The sequence below is a fragment of the Neltuma alba genome, unplaced genomic scaffold, assembly GCF_004799145.2.
Source record: "Neltuma alba isolate B1F8T4 unplaced genomic scaffold, ASM479914v2 tig00013108_pilon, whole genome shotgun sequence".
In the NCBI taxonomy this organism is placed as follows: domain Eukaryota; kingdom Viridiplantae; phylum Streptophyta; class Magnoliopsida; order Fabales; family Fabaceae; genus Neltuma; species Neltuma alba.
The window spans coordinates 149,080-169,410 of NW_021637432.1; the positions used below are offsets into that span (position 1 = coordinate 149,080).

The 20,331-nt window shown below is 34.5% G+C and overlaps 1 pseudogene; it reads left to right on the forward strand.

Moving 5' to 3' along the window:
• The first annotated feature begins 8,048 nt into the window (after positions 1-8,048).
• On the forward strand, positions 8,049-16,832 carry LOC114734536 (eukaryotic translation initiation factor 4G-like; annotated as a pseudogene).
• Positions 16,833-20,331: the final 3,499 nt, after the last annotated feature.

A 20,331-nucleotide genomic window follows, 5' to 3' on the forward strand; every position in this document is an offset into this window, starting at 1 on the left:
TTTTTTTTAGCACTGAGATATATAGATAAATTAATAAGAGGAGAGAAATGAACATAGTCAAGATATTGGACCGTTTTCTTGACCTGCGTCTAATTTCTTTGAGACTTTCAAGAGATTTTTCCACTGTAATCAACAAAGTATAATTCTCGTAAGTTTACATCATATCATAGAATTATTATAAAATAGCTTAATCTCGTTTAACTAAGTTGCAAATTTAGAAGTTTCAATTATTATTAACAGGGTTTGGCAAAAAAATTTTTTTATTATTAACGGGTCCTCATTTTATATTAATTTTTGTATTGAGTCTTTAATTTTCATTCTCCCAAAGAAATATATTTCAGTAAATAGTTTTTGCATAGAAATTTTAATTTAAAAAATTTAAAAACAGTAAGGATATCCCAAGAAAAATACTACTTCAGTCTTAAAATCCCAAATCAACAATTATTACAAAAATATATTGTCATTTGCTTTTCAAATGTAGATACACATAAACCTTTAATTAGAATTTCGAGTTCTGGGTGCTTGTTAATTGGCATATTCAGTTCAAAGATTCACCAATTTCAATAAAGGAATTATGGTTAACGGGGAAATTAATACATGAAATTTTTTATTTTTTTAAAAAATCCAACACTCTTCTCTGTTTTTTTTTTTTTTACCGACCAACATTCATTAATTTTATTGAAAGAAGCCATATGACCTTTTAAGGATGAAGTCCTTTGGGTTTGCATCCATATAATTACAGGTCTCTCTGCAAGATATATTTCTGAAAAATAATTATTAGAATGTTGAATGTTCTTTTACTCAACCCAAATCAAGAATTATTACAAAAATATAGTCATTTGCTTTTCAAATGTAGTTAATTACTATGAAGATATAGGAAATAAGACTGATTTGAGATTTTAAAATTTTCAGAGGTATTTTTTTTAGAATTTTACCAAAAAAATTAATATAAAATGACAACCTAATTATGGAGATTACGGTAATAGGAGAAAGATTGATAGATAATAGTAATTGTTAGGGAAAAAAGTATACCGATAGTAATATATGAAAACTGCAAACCCAACAATTTCTTGTAACACTGGGCAAGGCCCAAACTCCTTTTGGCGGACGGGCCGAATAGTTAAAAAAAGCTCCAAGCTCATCCAATCATACGATTATGAGTCGCCATTTAATTGCATAAAGTTTAAGGAATAATATGTGTTATTCTAAATATAAAATCTATTTTTTAGTATAATTTATACTATAAAACAAGTCTTATATTTAGAATAAAAAGAATCCTATTAATAATTTGTAAACAGTGTTGCATGATATATATTGTATTACATATATATTAATTTAAATTATTATTCTTCTTTATTATGTCAACAAAAAAAACCTATATTGTTAGGAGTAACTCATTCCGTCATATAACTATCACTTTTTAGATTACCAATGAGCAAGGATAAATGGGTGTTTGGAAACACCAAAAGTGCTTTTAAATTTTTTTTTTTGATAAATTGAGACAAATTCTTTCACATGCTTACTTCGTACACCATAAATTTATATTTTAAAACCATGGTTTGGTTTTTACTTAAGCACCCCTTAACTATAGAAAATCTTTCCTTTTTCTTCCAAGTTTATGCTAAACATTTTCATCTCTGTCATTTTTATTATGCATTTCACCACTCAAGACAATTTTGGGGATTTATTATGACTTAGCTTATTAGGCATATCAGATACAGCTGCGACCTTATCAAAAGTAAAGTTTTCTACCGGGAATTTGGGGGACATTTGGCTAGAAATCAAATCATGATTTTAAAAATAATTTTAAGATATACAAAGTAAGTATGTGAGAGGAGCTTTATTTCAAATTATGTAAAAATACTTTTTAAAAGTGTTATTGGGAGTAATCAAACACCCCCTTGTTAGAAAACACTCTCTTCGCTGGATTTTTTATAGGTTTATTTGGCGGTTGGCTTGTCAAAACTCTTTTAATGGGGTCATATCCTTCTCGATGCTGGTAGGAATGCTGCAGACAATGGTTAAATTAGATGTGTTATTTTTGTTTTCAAGTATTAGCAAGGAAAAAAAAACCGGACCGGACCGGCCGGTTCGACCGGAAAACCGGTGAACCGGTCTGCAGTCCGGTCTGGTTCGATAAATGGACCGGGAGCTAAGCAAACCGGTAAAAAACCAGTTGAACCGGTTAAACCCGTGCATAACCGGGCAAAGCCGGTTGGTCGGTTCTTTTGTTTTTGTCTGGCAAAACCGCAAAAACGATGTTGAGTTTAAAAAAAAAAAACCCTCTTGTGAATCTGACTCCTCGTTCCTCCAGCTCGCGCCTCGCCTCCCTCCCTAAAACAATAAAACCAAATCGCCTCCTCAAAAATCTAAAACCTTGACCAGAAATCGCTGCAACGAACATTGAAGGTCACAATGTACATAAACCTAAATGTTCTCATATGCAGGATTTCTGGCCGGCCATTCAGGAGAACAAATTTTCTCCCTCCTCTGGTGATTTCAACAGCAAATTGAACCAAAAAAGAAAAAAAAAAATCACAGCTCAACTCTGTTTCCTTGTATGCACAGAGAAACATGGAGATTGAAGGAGGAAGGACATTAATGGAATAAAAAATAAAAAAAATTGCGAACAAGAAGTTGAGGAAACTAGAGCATGAATGATTTGGAATGGGGAAGGTACGTTGGTGAGAGAGAGAGAGAGAGAGAAAGAGAGAGGGAGGGAAGGAAGTTTCAACGCCTCTGAGAATTGCGAAACACCAAGCATTGTAGAGATTTGACAGAGTGGTGCTTATCCTGTCTCTATGTGCAATTCTTCCACGTATTGATCACTTTTGCCTTTTTCCCTTTTCATTTCTATTCCCAACAGATAGTTATCTGCGAGTTTAAATTCAAATCGCATAAGAAGAGTTCAAATTATGAATGTTTGCTTATTACTATTAAATATTTAAATTATTTTTGTTGCTTCTTATATTTTTTTTAGTGATTATTATTCATGAATTTTGTTTTATTTTAATATTATGAATTAAATTATATTATTTTAATATGACCGGTCCGACCCCGGTTCAACCTCGGTTCGACCAGTAACCCTTGACCCACTGTCTCAACCGGTTTAATGTCCGGTCCGGTTTTTTGTTCCTTGAGTATTAGACCTTTGACGTGGTATGATGTTTTGCGGAATGAGTGTTTTATTTGCTGGCCGAAAAAGGTTTGAGATTGGAGAGATATAAATAATAATCCAGTTTAAATGCACAAGGTCCAAAATAAATAAGTTTCAACCCATTTTAACCCACATATTCCTTTTGACATCTGAATTATTATTTTATTTTATATTTATTATTTAATAAAGGAGCAATTGGTACTATGCTCTGGTCTATGCGAAGATTGTGAATTCGAAGAGTATGCTAAATTTCATTTTTAATGATGAATATATTTAAATATGGGGACATCATCAACTAATCTTGGAGTTGGAAGAATGTTACTTCCTCCGATCCTAATTATAAGAGCCAGTTGACTGATTTGGGAAGGTTAAGAAAATAAGTTGAGTTAGTTATCTGTCTTAAATAGGTGTTGTCTTTCCTAAAATATTCTTGCTAATCAAATGTATTGACTAGAACTATCATTGTTAGAAGGGCTACTTTGGAAAAAAATATATAAATATGAGAGACAAAGTGGATTGGAGTCTTATATTTAGGATCAAAATAAAAGTCAAATAGGGTTTTTTATTAAGGATTGGAGGTAGTAATTTCTAAAGCTTCAACACTTGCAACTCACCGATCTTCCCGCACTTCAAGTTTTTGAACAATAACCTCCATTTGACGATGCATATATGTTTTAGGTTTTTTTTTAACAATTATATTTTCTTATTCAGTAAGTTTTTACTTTAATTTTTTTTAGTTTTATAAATTACATGACCATAATGCATGATTATCAAGATATTCATGTGATTATAGATAATTTTTTACAAACAAGTATGAACTAAAAATTATTTGAAAGACGCAATACTTAAGCCTAATAATTAGAAAGATTTAAATATCATAAACCAGTAAAAAAACAATGAATATCAATTTCCAATTCTTTCCAAGATGGCAATTGATATTTTTAGGCTTTTAACATTTTAATAACCATAGTAACTTGTGAATTAGCCTTTAGCATATTCAATTCTTTCCCGTCGTAACAAAGTATAAAGGTCCCCATTCTAAATTAATGTTCAAGCTATCATGTATGAAGGTAAGTAGTTGCATGATTTTGCATAAAATGTTATTTATGCTTTATGCCGTATTGTGATTTCATAATTTTGGTTTATTATTTGTTGGCAAAAAATGAAGAAGAAAATTTTGATATTTTTGTCACTGAAAGAAAGTTTACTCAAAGCGAAGTACAATCAAATATTCTTGATGTTGATTATAACGATGAAGATGAAAATGATAATCATATTACTAATGGTGTTGTTAATGTTTAGTTGTTTGGTTCGTCTCATTTATTTAATTTTGAACAATAATTCATCAGGGTTTGGGATAAAAATTTAATTTGATTTGGTTTAGCTTTGAATATTTAGCCAATAATTAGACACTTTATTTTATAAATATTTTATTATTTAAATTATAAATTTCATGAGATCTTTTTTTTTTGCCAATTTGAAAATAAGTAAAAAAAATGTCGAAAATTTTTAAAAGCATCCAAAGCTTGCAAGTTTGCCTTGGGCCGGTGCTCACAGAGTTCATATAGTGATTAGGTCATTTCGAGATGTAAATTGGAATTTGTAAATTTGGATATTTTAATATTTTTGCGTCTTCCTCCCCATTTTAGATCTCCTCATTGAGAATTAAAAAGCAGTTAATTATTGTAAACTCTGGATCAAACTCTTTGAAAAAATGACTTGGCTAAAAGCACACAAGAAATTACTATTACTCTCCCCACTCCAAGTTATAAGTTGTTTCTAATTATTTTGTGTTAAATTTGCAAAAAGAAAAGCCCACAATTTTATATTTATTCTCATTAATTAAATAAGGGTAAACGATATAAAATATTCATTCCTCTCCATGAGACAATTTACAAGACTTGTCACTAAAGTTTGGGGGTAAAAATGAAAAACCATTAGATGATGTTGCATACCTTATATGATAGGCCAAGAAATTTTTCTAAATGAGAACTTAAAACAAGGATTTGATGGAGTGCAAGGTGTCTTATACCTTGTCCAATGAAAGTGAGAGGATGTTTTATGATGTTATATTTCTTTAATAAATAAGGGTATGGATGAAATTTTGAACTTTTGTTCTTGGGAAAAATTCAATAATGTAGGGTGCTTTTCATAAAGGACAATAATTATATAAAGTTTATTATATCTATTATGTCAAATTTTTTAATTACACAATATCATATGTCCTATTTTTTGAAATATTAGCATCTCATAGTACTTTATTATAAGGCAATTCTAGTATTATCACTTGAACTAAGAGGAGACGTGGAATTTACAATATCTTGAGGGTGTAAAATGAGAAAAGCAAACTTCTTTTGTTAAGAAAAGATTGGCGTGCGACTATTGATAGAAGAATATAATGGAACGAATAAAGGAAGAGCGCACACATATGTAAAAGTATGCATGAAACAAGGGATGGTAGATTAAACAGATGAGAAATGATTCGGCAACAAGCGTGTTGTGGGGAAAAAGGTTTTTTTATTAGAAGAATACTTGCATTAGGATTTGTATATCTAAGGGAGTGATTCTTTGTTTCTTGAATTTATAACTAATGATATTCCATCCTTCTTTACTTGGTAAGTTATACTATCTCTGGTTCTTAATATAAGACCTGGTTTGATTTTTATTTTAATCTTAAATATAAGATCCCAATCCACTTTGTCTCTAATATTTATACGTTTTTTCTTAAGATAGTCCTTCTAATAATGGTAGTTTTAGCCGACACACTTGATTAGCAATGATATTTTGGAAAAGATGACACATATTTATTATAAATAACTAATTTAATTTATTTTCTTAATTTCCTCAAATTAGTCAATTAATTCTTATAATTAGGACTGGAGGTTGTACATCAAAACAGGTTGTCCAGGTTGTTGATGATTATTAATATCAGAGTGAGAAGAAAAGGCTAATTGAAAGAAAGGATGTGTGCCTTGTATCTCTTTTATAGTTGGAAGATCATATTTTGCTTTTGCCAAATAGCATCTAAAGTACAAATGATTTTGCAGGTATCAGTAACATATCCATCCTTGATTAGAATAAGGAGAGTATTTTTTAACCAAGCAGTAAGCTGTTAAAAGCTATCATAATGATATAAATAACTTGATCTAAGTTGTTTGCTTTTTATTTTAATCTTACTTAAGCTTGTATGAAAAATTGGGTGGAAGTGCTTATTTGGGATTTATTCTGGTATCTTAATATTATAAAATATCATTTCAATCCTCAAACTTCAACACCATTAATAAAATATATTGACCTTGAAATTTTAAATGTTGTTGACCTATTTTTAAATAGTGATATATTCCCTTCCATTATATTTATAAGCACCTATTAATACTTTTACGTAAATTAAGAAATTAGTTAAAATTAGGTTTTTTTGGGTAAAATATTAAAATTATTTTCGATAAAAATTATTCGTTAGAAGAATTTATTTAGTTAGTTAAGAACATTTTTGTAGTTTGTTAGACATACTAGATGGAAAAAATCATCGTTACCAATTTAGACAAAACATATTATACTAACAGACATTTTAGAAGCTTTTATAATAAGAACCTGAAATAGTATCAAATTTAATTACTTCATATAAAATTAGACGACGAAAGGCGCACACTCGCCATAAAGGTGACGGGAGGGACTCAAGAACGGATTATTAAATGTCGTTTTTTAAACAAATGAGTTGCGGCGCTTGGAGGGACACGTGGCAGGTGAACGACAGGGAGTTTTGAGTGGGCATTAAGCAAGTGGGAATCCGAAACAAGAAGACGGTGACGTGTCAGTCACTCACTAAAAAAGGCCTCACAACAACTTATCTGGCAGCTCATTCCATGCGACACATAAGCAAGCCATGCTATGAGTATTAATTAATCTCCTCACATTAACAATTAGATTAATTAAGATAATAAATTACAATTGAACAGCTTAAATATTAGATGCAAAAAAAAAAAAGATTTTGCTTCTTATATCAGAAACATCATTATAAGAAAAACTGTTTCTTATTTAAAAAAAAAAAGACGAAGTATTATTACTCCTTTAAATTTACATAAATCAATATCACGATATCATATCTTGTATTCAATTTATATTGATATTAATATTTAATATTTACACATTATTATTACATAAAATTTCCCCTAACATTTCATTAAAATCTCAGGAAAGTTTATATCATTTATCATTTATTTTAGTAAAAGATTTGGAAAGTTTTGTAGGTAACAAGACTTAAGTTTTAAAATATAAAGAGGTGTCTATGCTGTAGGGTTACAAAAAATTTTAAAATATTTAAGTTAGTTTGGAAAATAAAAAAAAATTTAAGACAAATTCCTGTAATTAATTCTAGTCAAAAGAAAAATTTATTTAAATTCAATTCAATTATCACTAAATAATATGAAGAGGCCACAAAATCCAACCACTGGATTCATAAAAATAACTTATACTTTGTTATTTTGACTCAAATTAAATAAAATTTTGATAATGTTATCAGATATTGTTTTTTCCACTAAATCCATAAACAATTTTTACATTCTATTGAAATTTCAAATATATATATCTACGTATAGTAGTACATCTACATTATTCAAATATGAGTGAAGAAGTAATATATATTCAATATCAGTATTTATTTCAATTTGGAAATATATATGAATATAAATTTTTGAAAGTAATTTTTTTGATTTCGATAATTGTTTAAGAAAATACTGGTAATTTTTCAATTTTTGATTTTGATTAAAAATAAATAAAAAAATTGGAAATAAACCGAGCGAAGAGGTCTCTCACTGAAAACGCCCACTATTCGATTACTGATCTCCTAAAAAACCTACCTTCTTGTTTTGACCACTCTTTTGAGCCCTTGTAGCATGCTCTGTTTTGTTCCCCTGACGCTCTAATTTCTCTCTCCTACGAAATCATCTGATTTGGCTTTGCTTTCTCTTTCTTCCCCCCTCTTCTCTTTTCTTCATTCTGCTCTTCTTTCGTTTCCATTTTTCCCTTGCCCTTTTGTCTGTCAATCCCCTTTCGTCTCTCGCACTGTCATGACCACCCAATAAAACCCTAAATCCACCACACTTCACTGTACAGGTGCTTCCTTCTATAACTCCTTTTTATCTTATTGTGTGTTTGTTTATCGGTTGATGATAATTGTCGGGTTTGAGCTGTTGAGGGTTTGTTTTTCATAATATTGTGGATCTGTTTGTTTGGCTGCAGGAAAGAGGAGTTTGTTTCTTTCTTTTCTCTTTAAATTTTTGGGTTTTCTGATTGTGTCTGTTGAAGCAATTAAGAATTGGGATATATGTCCTTCAATCAATCAAGGTCCGATAAGAGCGAGAATCAGTACCGTAAATCCGGGCGACCAGGGAGCTTGAGTCATCAGCGAGGTTCCTCAGGCACGTACGTTAAGGGCGGCGGCGGCGGGCCCGCGCCTTCTCCCGTGACCACTTCGGGTTCCTTACAGTCCTCTCGGAGGTAGGTTAGGGTCTGTGAGTTTTATTTTCTTGCCTTTCTTGTTGGATTGTGGGAATGTGAGGGATGTAATTTTAACTTTTCTATGTAGAATTGTCTTTTCTGACTGTGAGGAATGTGTGAGATTGGGAAACTGGGGTTCTGTGATTTGAGGAGAAAACTATTTGTTTTACTATCGTCTTAATCAGTGTACCTTTTCCTGTTTTATTAACTCTCCTTCTTGCTTCTCCCAGTTTTAAGAGGTCTAATAATCCACATGGTGGGCAATCTAGGGTAAACCCTCCCCCTGCTAATTCAGCCGATTCTAATGGTGGTTCTACAGGCCGGACGATACCAAATGGTGCCCATACACAACAATCACACGGTATGTGTGACATTTTCTTGTAATTTCTTTTGGCTGGGGAAACGTTGGTTTGGTTTTGCCTTGCGTTTATTTTTTGGTTATGGTATCTGGTGGAATTACGTGCGTGAATGCATGTGTTGGCCTTACGATAAAAGATCCTTCTGAGGTTCAAAAGCCACTGAATAATTTGACATCAGCGAGTGATTTGTATATTATGATTGTGAATACTCTTTATCGAATCATGTGGTGTAACAGGGGCATCTGATTCGCCATTTACAAATGCAACTGCCAAGTCATCTGAACCCGCATCTGTACAGAAGAGCACAAGAGTTGTTCCGAAAGCTCCAACTCCTCGACCTACCGCCATGAATTCTGATACAGCAGGTCCTACGACCCCTGCCAAGGGTACATTAGTGCTACATGCTTTGTACTCGGTGCATAAGACGAGAAAGAAATCCTAATATGAACAAATCGTAGCTTGAAAGATTAAAATTCATTTACTTTTCTCACTTATGCCTTCTAAGTCTTAACTGATTGAATTTTGATGTTTTTTTAATTATTATTAATGCAGCCCCTGAAGATTCATCCAAGCCATTTGCTTTCCAATTTGGGTCCATCAGTCCCGGTTTCATGAATGGGCTCTCCGTAGGTTTCATGTCCTTAGATCCTCGAAGTGTTTGAATATTTGTATTTGCACACTAAATGTTGCTTAGAATTCTTTGTTCGGCATATTTAATTGTGTTCATTTTATTGTAACTAGATTCCTGCTCGTACAAGCTCAGCTCCTCCGAATTTGGACGAACAGAAAAGAGATCAGGTATGTATGTTTATTCTCTTCCCATGCAATGCCTTGCATGTTTGTGCTACAATATGGGATTTACTGCCACTGCAAACTCCTTGAGAAGGAAAAATAATGTAGTTTCAGAAGATGAATCATGAATGGTAGATACATTTTGTGTCCTTTATCTTAATTGGTTCATCAGAAGATGGCTTTTGCGAATCAAATCTGAAGAAAAGAACTTGCATCTTTGCATATTCATTCATGCTCTTCATATTCTATACCAAGTAAGCAATAATTTGTTGTCTGATCTTTTTAATTTTCAGGCTCGGCATGATTCTTTTATGCCTGTGCCTTCAGTGCCAACACCTCCAAAGCAGCTACCATCAAGGAATGATGGTGCTGTTACTGACCAATCTAATGCTGGGGAAGCTCATTCAGGGAGCAAGGTGAAAAAGGAGGAGCAGTTGTCAGCTTTGCCCCCAGCCAGCCAGGTTCAGAAGCCTTCTGTTGCCATGACTGGGATTTCAATGCCTATGTCATATCATCATCAATCACAGGCACCTGTACAGTTTGGCGGACCCAATCCACAGATTCAATCTCAGGGAATGCCAGCAGCATCTCTTCAGATGCCTATGCCAATGCCTTTACCAATGGGAAATGTTGCACAACAGCAGGTTTTTGTTCCAGGTCTTCAACCACTTCCCATCCATCCCCAGGGAATTATGCATCAAGGCCAAAACTTGAGTTTCACTCCTCAAATGGGTCCTCAGATGCCTCATCAGTTAGGTAATATGGGTATTAACATAAACCCACCATATTCCCAGCAGCAAGGTGGGAATTTGCTGGTCCCCGCAAACTACGACTGTCAAGATTACTCATCCTGAGACACATGAAGAGCTGAGGCTGGTCTTTGACAAAAAGGCAGATTCACATTCAGATGGCATGGCCGCAGGTGCTAGGTCTTATCCTAATGTTCCTTCTCACTCTCAACCTGTTCAATCATTCGCTGCTTCTCATCCCCTCCACTATTTTCCATCTAGCACTTACGGTAGCAGCTCTGTTTATTTTCCAACTAGTTCAGTTACCTTATCAAGCAGCCATATAACTCCTAATTCTCAGCAACCACCAGATTTAATTATCCGGTGAATCAGGCCCCCCAAAATGCAGGTTTTAACAATCAATTATCCATTGGTTCCTTGCCTGTTAATAAAAGTGGTGCTTCTGTTCATGACCTTGGTGAAACACCAAATCTGGAACATTCTCGTGATGTGCAGAAGGTGATGCCATCAGGTGCATCTGGAGTAACTCATGCTAGTATCAAACCAAGTGGCGGCTCTTGTATCTCAGACTCAACAATTGCTAATTCTGGCATTTCTGTTGTTAAAACAAGTGAATCTCCCAGCTATTTAGGGTCATCTGTTGATGTTGGCTCCGCTGTGTCTCATAAAGGGTCTGATAATTTTTCTCAGACCTCTTCACAGCAGTCTACGTCATCCATTGATTCTTTTGCTTCAAGGTCAGGGCCAAAACAACCTGCTGCAGGATCTGCTGAGAAGCTCGTATCTACTCCCTTAATTCCTTCTTCAGCTGCTGCGAGTGAGAACTTTGTCTCAATTGTGCCCAACAATGAAGGCAGAAGGAAGGAATCTCTTAGCAGGTCAAACTCTTTGAAAGATAATCAGAAGAAAACGGGGAAGAGAGGCCAAGCACAGCAGCAGGTACTTGAATGCTTTAATACTGTACTTACCTTTTTCTATTTCTATCTTTATTTACTTGAATAGTGTATTTTCTTTTTGGTTATTCCCACAGGTTCCTGTACAATCTACTACAGTGGTTGGTGTACCTTCGCAATCTGTTGATAGTGCTATACCTGATAGTGAAGTATCTGATACTGTGCAAAACAAAATGAAGGCTTGTGTAGCGATAAGCGGTGAAGAAAACCCTAGCACACCAGATGCATTATCAGCTACAGTTAGCACTATTGTTCCTAATGCCAATGAAATAAACGTTGACCCTTCTGTGGAAGGTTCTGTCTGCATTTCAGCTGAAGAAGTTGGTCCTTCAGCTGTTGATAGTTTCGACAACCATGAGCATGATAAACTAGAGGAATCATCACAACAGGATAGGCTTTCAAAGATGAATATGCTTGAGGCGGGTGATAGAAATGAAAGATCTTCTGAATTATTTAAACAAAGAAGTGAAGACATTGGAACTAAGTTTAAACAAACTGAACAAGATGTGGCTAAGGAATTGCAAGATGTGCAACAACGACTGGAATCACAGGATGAATCTACAAATTGTACATCAGAATGTGACAGGAAGGGTGATAATTTAGTTGTGCCTACCTCAAATGATTTTGAATCTAGAGATATTTCTTTAAATAGAAATGATAGTACAGTTAGTAATGAATCTATCTGTGCAATTTCTGCCATATCTGATAAGAACTTTAGTGATCTCCCAGAAGCCACTTCAAAACACAGCCAGGATTGTCCAGAGACTGCGGACAGTGGCTCAGTGTCCCTTTCAACGTCAGTTAACAAAGATAGACCTATTTCGGAGCCAAATAAGGTGAGACCTACAGCTAAAGGAAAGAAGAAAAGAAGGGAGATTCTTCAGAAAGCAGATGCTGCTGGGTCAACTTCTGATCTCTATAATGCGTACAAGGGACCTGAGGAAAAGAAAGAAGTTGTTGTAAGTACAGAGAGCAAAGAAAGTACTTCACCTGGCAGCTTAAAGCAGTTGCCTAAAGAGGCTGCTCAAACAGATGCTATGGCAACTGAGAAAGATGGACATGATAAAGCTGAGCCTGATGATTGGGAGGATGCTGCTGACATGTCTTCCCCAAAGTTGGAAGTTGTGGATAAAACTCAACAGGTCAGTGATGGAAGTGAACTTACAGCAAAAAAGTACTCCAGAGATTTCCTTTTGAAATTTGAAGAGCAATGTGTTGATCTTCCTGAGGGCTTTGAAATTACAGCAGACATTGCCGAGGCTTTGATGAATTCTAATGTTACTGGTTCTCATGTTGAACGTGACTCACATCTTAGTCCAGGAAGAATTATGGATAGGTCTGGTGGGATGTCTCGAATGGACCGCCGTGGGTCTGGGCGTTTTGAAGAGGACCGGTGGAGTAAAGTCCCTGGACCTTTTAAATTCGGGACGTGACATCGTATGGATGGTTTTGGAGGTAATACTGGATTTCGACATGGTCAAGGAGGCAATTTTGGTGTTTTGAGGAACCCACGTGTGCAGACACCTCTGCAATATGCTGGAGGGATCCTTTCTGGACCAATGCAATCCATGGGTAATGGAGGAGTTATGCAAAAGAATAGCCCTGATGGTGAGAGGTGGCAACGAGCAACTAACTTCCAGCAGAGGGGTTTAATTCCGTCTCCTCAAACCCCACTTCAGGTGATGCACAAGGCTGAGAGAAAGTATGAGGTGGGTAAGGTGACAGATGAGGAGCAAGCAAAACAGAGGCAGTTGAAGGCCATTTTGAACAAGTTAACTCCTCAGAATTTTGAGAGACTTTTTGAGCAGGTGAAAGCAGTTAATATTGACAATGCTACCACTCTTACTGGTGTAATCTCTCAAATATTTGAGAAAGCTCTAATGGAGCCTACCTTCTGTGAAATGTATGCCAATTTCTGCCTACATCTGGCTGGTGAGTTGCCGGATTTCAGTGAAGACAATGAAAAGATAACTTTTAAGAGAATGTTATTAAACAAGTGCCAAGAGGAATTCGAGAGGGGTGAAAGAGAGCAAGAAGAAGCTAATAAAGATGATGAGGGTGAAGTCAAGCAATCAGCTGAAGAGAGGAAAGAAACGAGTTAAGGCAAGAAGGCGCATGTTAGGTAATATAAGATTGATTGGAGAATTATATAAGAAAAAAATGTTGACAGAGAGGATAATGCATGAGTGCATCAAGAAGTTACTGGGATCGTATGAGGACCCTGATGAGGAAGATATTGAGGCTTTGTGCAAGCTGATGAGTACTATTGGGGAGATAATTGATCATCCCAAAGCCAAGGAACACATGGATGCATATTTTGAAAGGATGATATTGTTATCAAAGAACATGAATTTATCTTCTCGAGTGAGATTCATGTTGAAGGATGCTATTGATTTGAGAAAGAATAGATGGCAACAGAAGCGGAAAGTTGAGGGTCCGAAAAAGATTGAGGAGGTGCACAGGGATGCTGCCCAAGAGAGGCAGGCCCAAACTGGCAGGCTAGGACGTGGTCCAGGCAATGCTGCATCATCAAGAAGGATGCCTATGGATTTTAGTCCCCGAGGGTCATCCATGTTGTCTCCTCCTAATACCCCTATGGGGTTGCGGGGGCCACAGGTTCGTGGTGGTGGTTCTCAGGATGTCCGTCAAGACAATAGACTGTCATATGAGGCTAGAAATTTGTCAGTTCCTTTGTCTCAAAGACCTTTAGGTGATGATTCTATAACCCTGGGACCACAAGGTGGTCTTGCAAGAGGAATGTCCTTTAGAGGGCCAGCTGTAATTCCAGGTTCTCCTGTACCTGATGTGCACCCAGGTGCAGATTCTCGGAGAATGATGTCTGGCTTTAATGGTTATAGCAATTCATCAGAGCGTGCTTTGTCCAGCAGTAGAGAAGATCAAATGCCAAGATATGCTACAGATAGATTTGCTGGCCCAACTGCTCATGACCAATCAGCTGTTCAGGAGTGTAATATTAATTTTGGTAATCGGGAGTTGAGGAATGCTGACCGAAATCTTGAGAGACCTTTTGCAACTTTACCTCCTGGAGTGCAAGGATCTGCAGTCTCTAATAATGATTCGTCAGAGAAGGTTTGGCCAGAAGAACAACTGCGGGACATGTCCATGGCAGCAATTAAAGAATACTACAGGTATCTTTTCTTTTATCTGTCTTGTTTTATCTTCTCTTGTATTTTGATGAAGAAGGCATATCATTTCCCTTGAGAATAGAAGCTTTTGAGCACTTTCTTGGTCGCAAGGAACTGCCCTTGTTCTGTGTCAATGTTTATGTTTGATTCGTAAAGCTTATCTTGTTTTTACGCATCCCTATAAATTATTGAACTTCATCTTCTTACAAGTAGAGATATATTTTTAGGAATTATAATGATGTTTGATGGGCAGAAATTAGTTCTTAGTTAAGTTACATTGTAACTTGTTGAGGACCAAATATGTGTTTTGTATAGAGCCATAGTTATTTCAATTGTTGTATTTGCTGCCAAAACTAGATGACTTTGACATTTGGCAAAATACTTGGCATGAACTATGTTTTAAAATGTTCATATAGGTACAAAACTATCAGCAATGGTACACGCCTTGGAACCAAGAACCTGCTGATAGTGTTCTGCTTTCCATTTGTAATTATGGTTGTTGCCAATAACTGTTTAAATACCTGGTCGAGCAATTTGTCTATGCCACAAGTAATTATGGTTGCGAATAACTGCTTGCTTCAATTATTCTGAAGAAGATTGCGGAAGTTACTGCTGTTACCAAATGCAGATTTATTATATCTTTTCATCTTATGTAATCTCATTTAGATATGTAGTTACAGTGTTTGGACTCGTGAAAAAAAAAGAAAGAAAAGAAATACAGGCTTATATTGCTGACATGAAAAACTAAACCTTTTATAATTTGGCTAAAGTATACATTTGGTCCTTTAATTTTGCACAATCTTTCAATTTGGTCCCTTAACTTTCAAAAGCATACATTTGGTCCTTTAATCCTAAATCTGTTAGACTTAAATGATGATTTTTTGCAACAATCATGGTTATTTTGAAAATTAAACTTAAAATATTAGCATTTGAGAATGTTTTATCAACATTTAAGATTTCAATGTCATTCTGTTTTGTAAACAATTTTAGGTTAAAGGACTAAAAGTATATTTTTTAAAGGTAAAGGACCAAATTGAAAATCTCTGTAAAGTTAAGGGATTAAATATATACTTTAGCCTTATAATTTTATGTCTTATGCCATTCTTTGTAGCGTCTGTGCATTTGGCATGCACACAACTGCTTTTTGGTAGTGTTTGGATTCAGGGTTGTTATATGATCAAAGTTCAAGTTCATGCTTTAAGCTTTTGATTATTTAAAGTAGCCAAATTTTTTTGTGTGCGCAGCAAAATATATTGTTTTCTTAGTCTGGTAATGTTACAGTGATCAAGTTGTCTTCCATCCATCAAATTTGTTGTATGTTTTTCTGACAGAATGCTTTGGTTTCCAGTGCTAGAGATGTAAAAGAAGTTGCGCTATGTGTCAAAGATCTAAAGTCTCCAAGCTATCACCCTTCAATGATTTCTCTATGGGTCACAGACTCCTTTGAGAGAAAGGACACGGAAAGAGACCTTTTGGCCAAATTACTAGTGAGCCTTACAAGGTCTCAGGATGCCACCTTGAGTCAGACTCTGCTTATCCAAGGGTGAGAATTAGTGAAAGTCTTCTGATTACTAGCGGAAAACTGTTATTGCATAGAATCTCACCGTGTTATGTTTCTCCCCCCTGCTAGGTTTGAATATGTTCTAAATGGTCTGGAAGATGCCGTCAATGATGCCCCCAAAGCGCCAGAATTTCTAGGCCGACTTTTTGCCAGAGTTGTGACAGAAAATGTTGTCTCTTTGAAAGATATTGGCCAACTATTACTAAAAGGGGGAGAGGAGCCAGGGCGACTCTTAAAAATTGGACTTGCAGCTGATGTTCTGGGAAGCACCTTGGAGGCAATACAAATGGAAAAAGGGGATGCTGTTCTGACTGAGATACGCTCAACTTCCAACTGGAGACTGGAGACTCTCCGGCCACCCGATCCCATTGTATCAAGGAAGTTAGAAAAATTTATTTAGAGTATGGTGATGCTCATTGTATCTTTTGTTGTGGGTTAGAGGGGCGGGGAAATTATTTTTTCGCTAGTATTACTAGTGTTTAAATATGCAGAAATTTTCTTCTCTGTGGGGTGGTTGGGTAGCCATATTTTATATAACACTGATTTTTCCTTTGTTTTAATGGTAACACTCTCCAACATCTTAATTACTATTATGAAAGGTTCAATTGGGCATCTCAAATCTTTGGCTGCTGAGTCCTTTTGCCTACCTCATGGGGTGGTTTTAATTCGCATCATTGCCTCGCATGAATTTATCTATCCATGAAAATGTATGTACCAGCAAATTGATATTCACGAATCGCCATATGCATGTGTAATATAGCTTACTTCAAGTTCAGCCCCGGTGAATGTGATATTGTATTTGTGCAGTGTGGTTTCAATATGAACAAAGCTGGCAAGTGAGACACACTGAAGTGGGCATGTGGTCCACTTAATTATTATGGAAATGCAACTTATATGTTCATTTGTCCATGAAAAGGGTACGTTAACAAAAGTAAGTAAATAATTGAGCTGTAAATTTTTGGAGGGTGCCTGTTGTGAATCTTGGAGGTGGGTTTACATTTATTTTATCTACAATTCGATTAGTGCGTTTAATTATAGATTTTGGATATGCTACTAGAATAGTAAATTGTGAGGATGATTTTTTTACGCATAATTTACGAGTCCAGTTATTAAATATTAATCAAGTATTAATATTTTAACAAAATGCTATTTAAAAGATAATATTTTTAGGAAAATTGCTTGAAATCTCGGCTAAGAAAAATAAATGCATATAAATTTTTTGACTCTCATTTAATACTAACAGGTTTCCAAGAATTTAATACTTATATGCTTGACTATAAGCATCGAATAGAATTTGGGGTTGGCCAAAAAAAAAAAAAAGAGAAGGAAAAGGGAACCTAATTGTATTTAATCTTTTTAACTTTCTTTGTCCGCATTTAATCTTCTTATCTAGGACTTACGAATAATTATTTTAATTACCTCAAGTAGTTTTTTTTCCTATTTCTACAAATTAATCATTTTTTTCCTAAGCAAATTAAATATTTATAGAAACTTTTATTAATACAAAAATTCATAGTCAACATTTTTTTTTCGGGGACCGAAATTCATAGTCAACATTGGTACTTTAGAAAGTTTAGCTTCTGCATTAAGTAAAGGCATAACTTTGGACCAAAAAAAAAAAAGTAAGGCATAACCAATGTAAAATCTTTTTCCCCCATATCAAATTAAATGCTCATATATAAAGTGTATCTTTTTACTCTATTGCTTTCGCACCGACAACACAAAGTGTTAAAAAGTACGTTGTTGTAATGTTGCAAGTAATGACATGTTCTTATAATACCATAGCAATATATATTCCTGTATAGATTCCTGGTTCTGGTCTGTTTTCTTTTTCCAAATGTTATAGTCTAGCCCTCTTCATTTAAGATAATGAAAGAGGGTATGAGCTTTTAATCTCCTAAGTGACAGTTTAAAGGAGATCAGTTTGCCCCATGGACAATGTAGTAAGGCCATCCTCATGTAGTTGGCACAAAGTTCTCTTTAACCATGATTGAAATCCAGAGAAATCATAGGAATTTTAATATGATGAGAACCAAACCAAATGGATTTTGTGCAAGGACAGTGACAAAAAATTGCTGTAAAGACCTCGCTTGTTGGAATCCAAATAAGCAAAGTCTTGTGACATCAAAGTTGGCGGTGCTTGATTCAAAAGTTTCCATATCACAATCAAATACTACCTCCCATCTTTAACATAAAAGCTAGTTGATTAATTTGAATATATTAAGAAAAATAGTTAAATTAGTTATTTGTGATATATATATATGTGTGTTGTTTTTTTTTCTAAAATATCTTGTTAATTAGTTAGAATTATCATTATTAGAACTACTTTGGAAAAAAAATTAGATAAGTATGAGAGATAAAGTAGATTGGGGTTTTATATTTAGGACCAAATAAAAATCAAACAAAATTTTATATTAAGCATTGAGGGTAGTATTTGAAATATAGAGAAATTGATCACAGAAATTTTCAGAAAAGAAAAGATCTTTCTTTATGTACTAGAGTTAGGACTCTGAGAAATTTTATTTGAATCCTTTTCACTAGATAGAAATTTATTTTGAATCCTTCTTTCACTAGATGCAACCCAATAAGAAAAGTGGGGTGTTGAGAATGGCTTCAGCATTGACAAGTGAATATAGTCTTCGTATTAATGGAGCATTCCATTTTATTGAATCAATTTGCTAATAGAAGCAACATGCAATAATATGTCAGCAACATTATGTTGGTCCATAAATGGTGGTTTAGAGCAACTGTGTGACTTTTTAATGATAGAGAATTGCAATAAATCAATATATTTAACTTTCAAAAGTTGTTGCCAATGGAGAAGGAGATGCTAGAAAAAATAGGGGTGTGCAAAAACCCAGTAGTCTGGTCCAGTCTCTCCAACTTGAAGTGGTTCGTCCTATCAGTCTAGTCCAAATAAACTATACAATAAAATTAGACTAGATTGAACCAGATTGGTTGGTTGAGTTGTACTAGGTTTTTTACCAAGTAATCAACCACTTGGACTGGTCCAATCCTGTTTAGGTGAATTTTTTTATTTTTAATAATTTATAATTTAGATGTTACCTTTAATTTTTTAAAAATATTTTTAGAGATTTTTATGTATCTATGATGAAGTCTTAATATTTAAGGATGAGTTTTATATGATTATAAGTATTTTTTATTATCTTAAATTGTATTTATCATGTTAAAATCTTGCTTCCCATAAAAAAAAAAAAAAAAAATGAAACCTGGACTGCCTGGACTAGTCCACTAGTTTGATGGACCAAGTTTAGTGCAACCTGACATCAGATCACTATTAGACTGGAACAAACTATAGACTGTCAAACCCAACTTGACCAAAAATCAGACCAAACTTCGGGTTGAACTCTGGTTTGGTTCGGCTGTCCATTACTCCAGAAAAAACTTCTTATCCATACCTCTTTAGCCAAAAAAACCTAATTAACAATTTTTAGTGGATAAATGCAAGACAACCTCTCTTAACAGGAGAAAAAGCATTTCTACATATAGATTTAGGCAGCTTAATGCATGATAGCCCATGAATATTAGCAGCTAAGAGAATATTTTTAATGACTGTAAGTTGAGAAGCTTGGGAAAGGAATTTGGCTTGCCAAACACTCATTTTTTCCCACTAAACTGATTACTTGTTGATAAATTGGGTTTGTTTCTCCTCGAATCAATTCAATTTCCAAGATATCTATCAAACCTTGCAGAGATTTCGATTCCAATGAAGTTTGATACTTGCATCTTGACATTACATAAAACATTTGGACTAACAAAGAATCCATTCAAAACATAAGTCTACTTATTTATATAACTAATTCTACAATCGAATTTCTCTTTGTTTAATTCTTTTTGGGGTCAGAATTCTGCAATCAAATCTCAGTGTTTAGATTTTTATGGTAAACATAATTATAACTCATCATGTTCAAGCAAATGATGAAGTGTAAAAAAGTCCAAATATTAAAAATTGGTTAGATTATTGGTTGTAATATATATAAGTCTGTTAGACAAATTGTTTTGTAACAGTATCACCTGTCATGTTTGGATAGAATTTTAGAGTTAAGTTTGACATGACATATTGTGTGCATGAAACATTGCTGAGTTTGTATAATTTA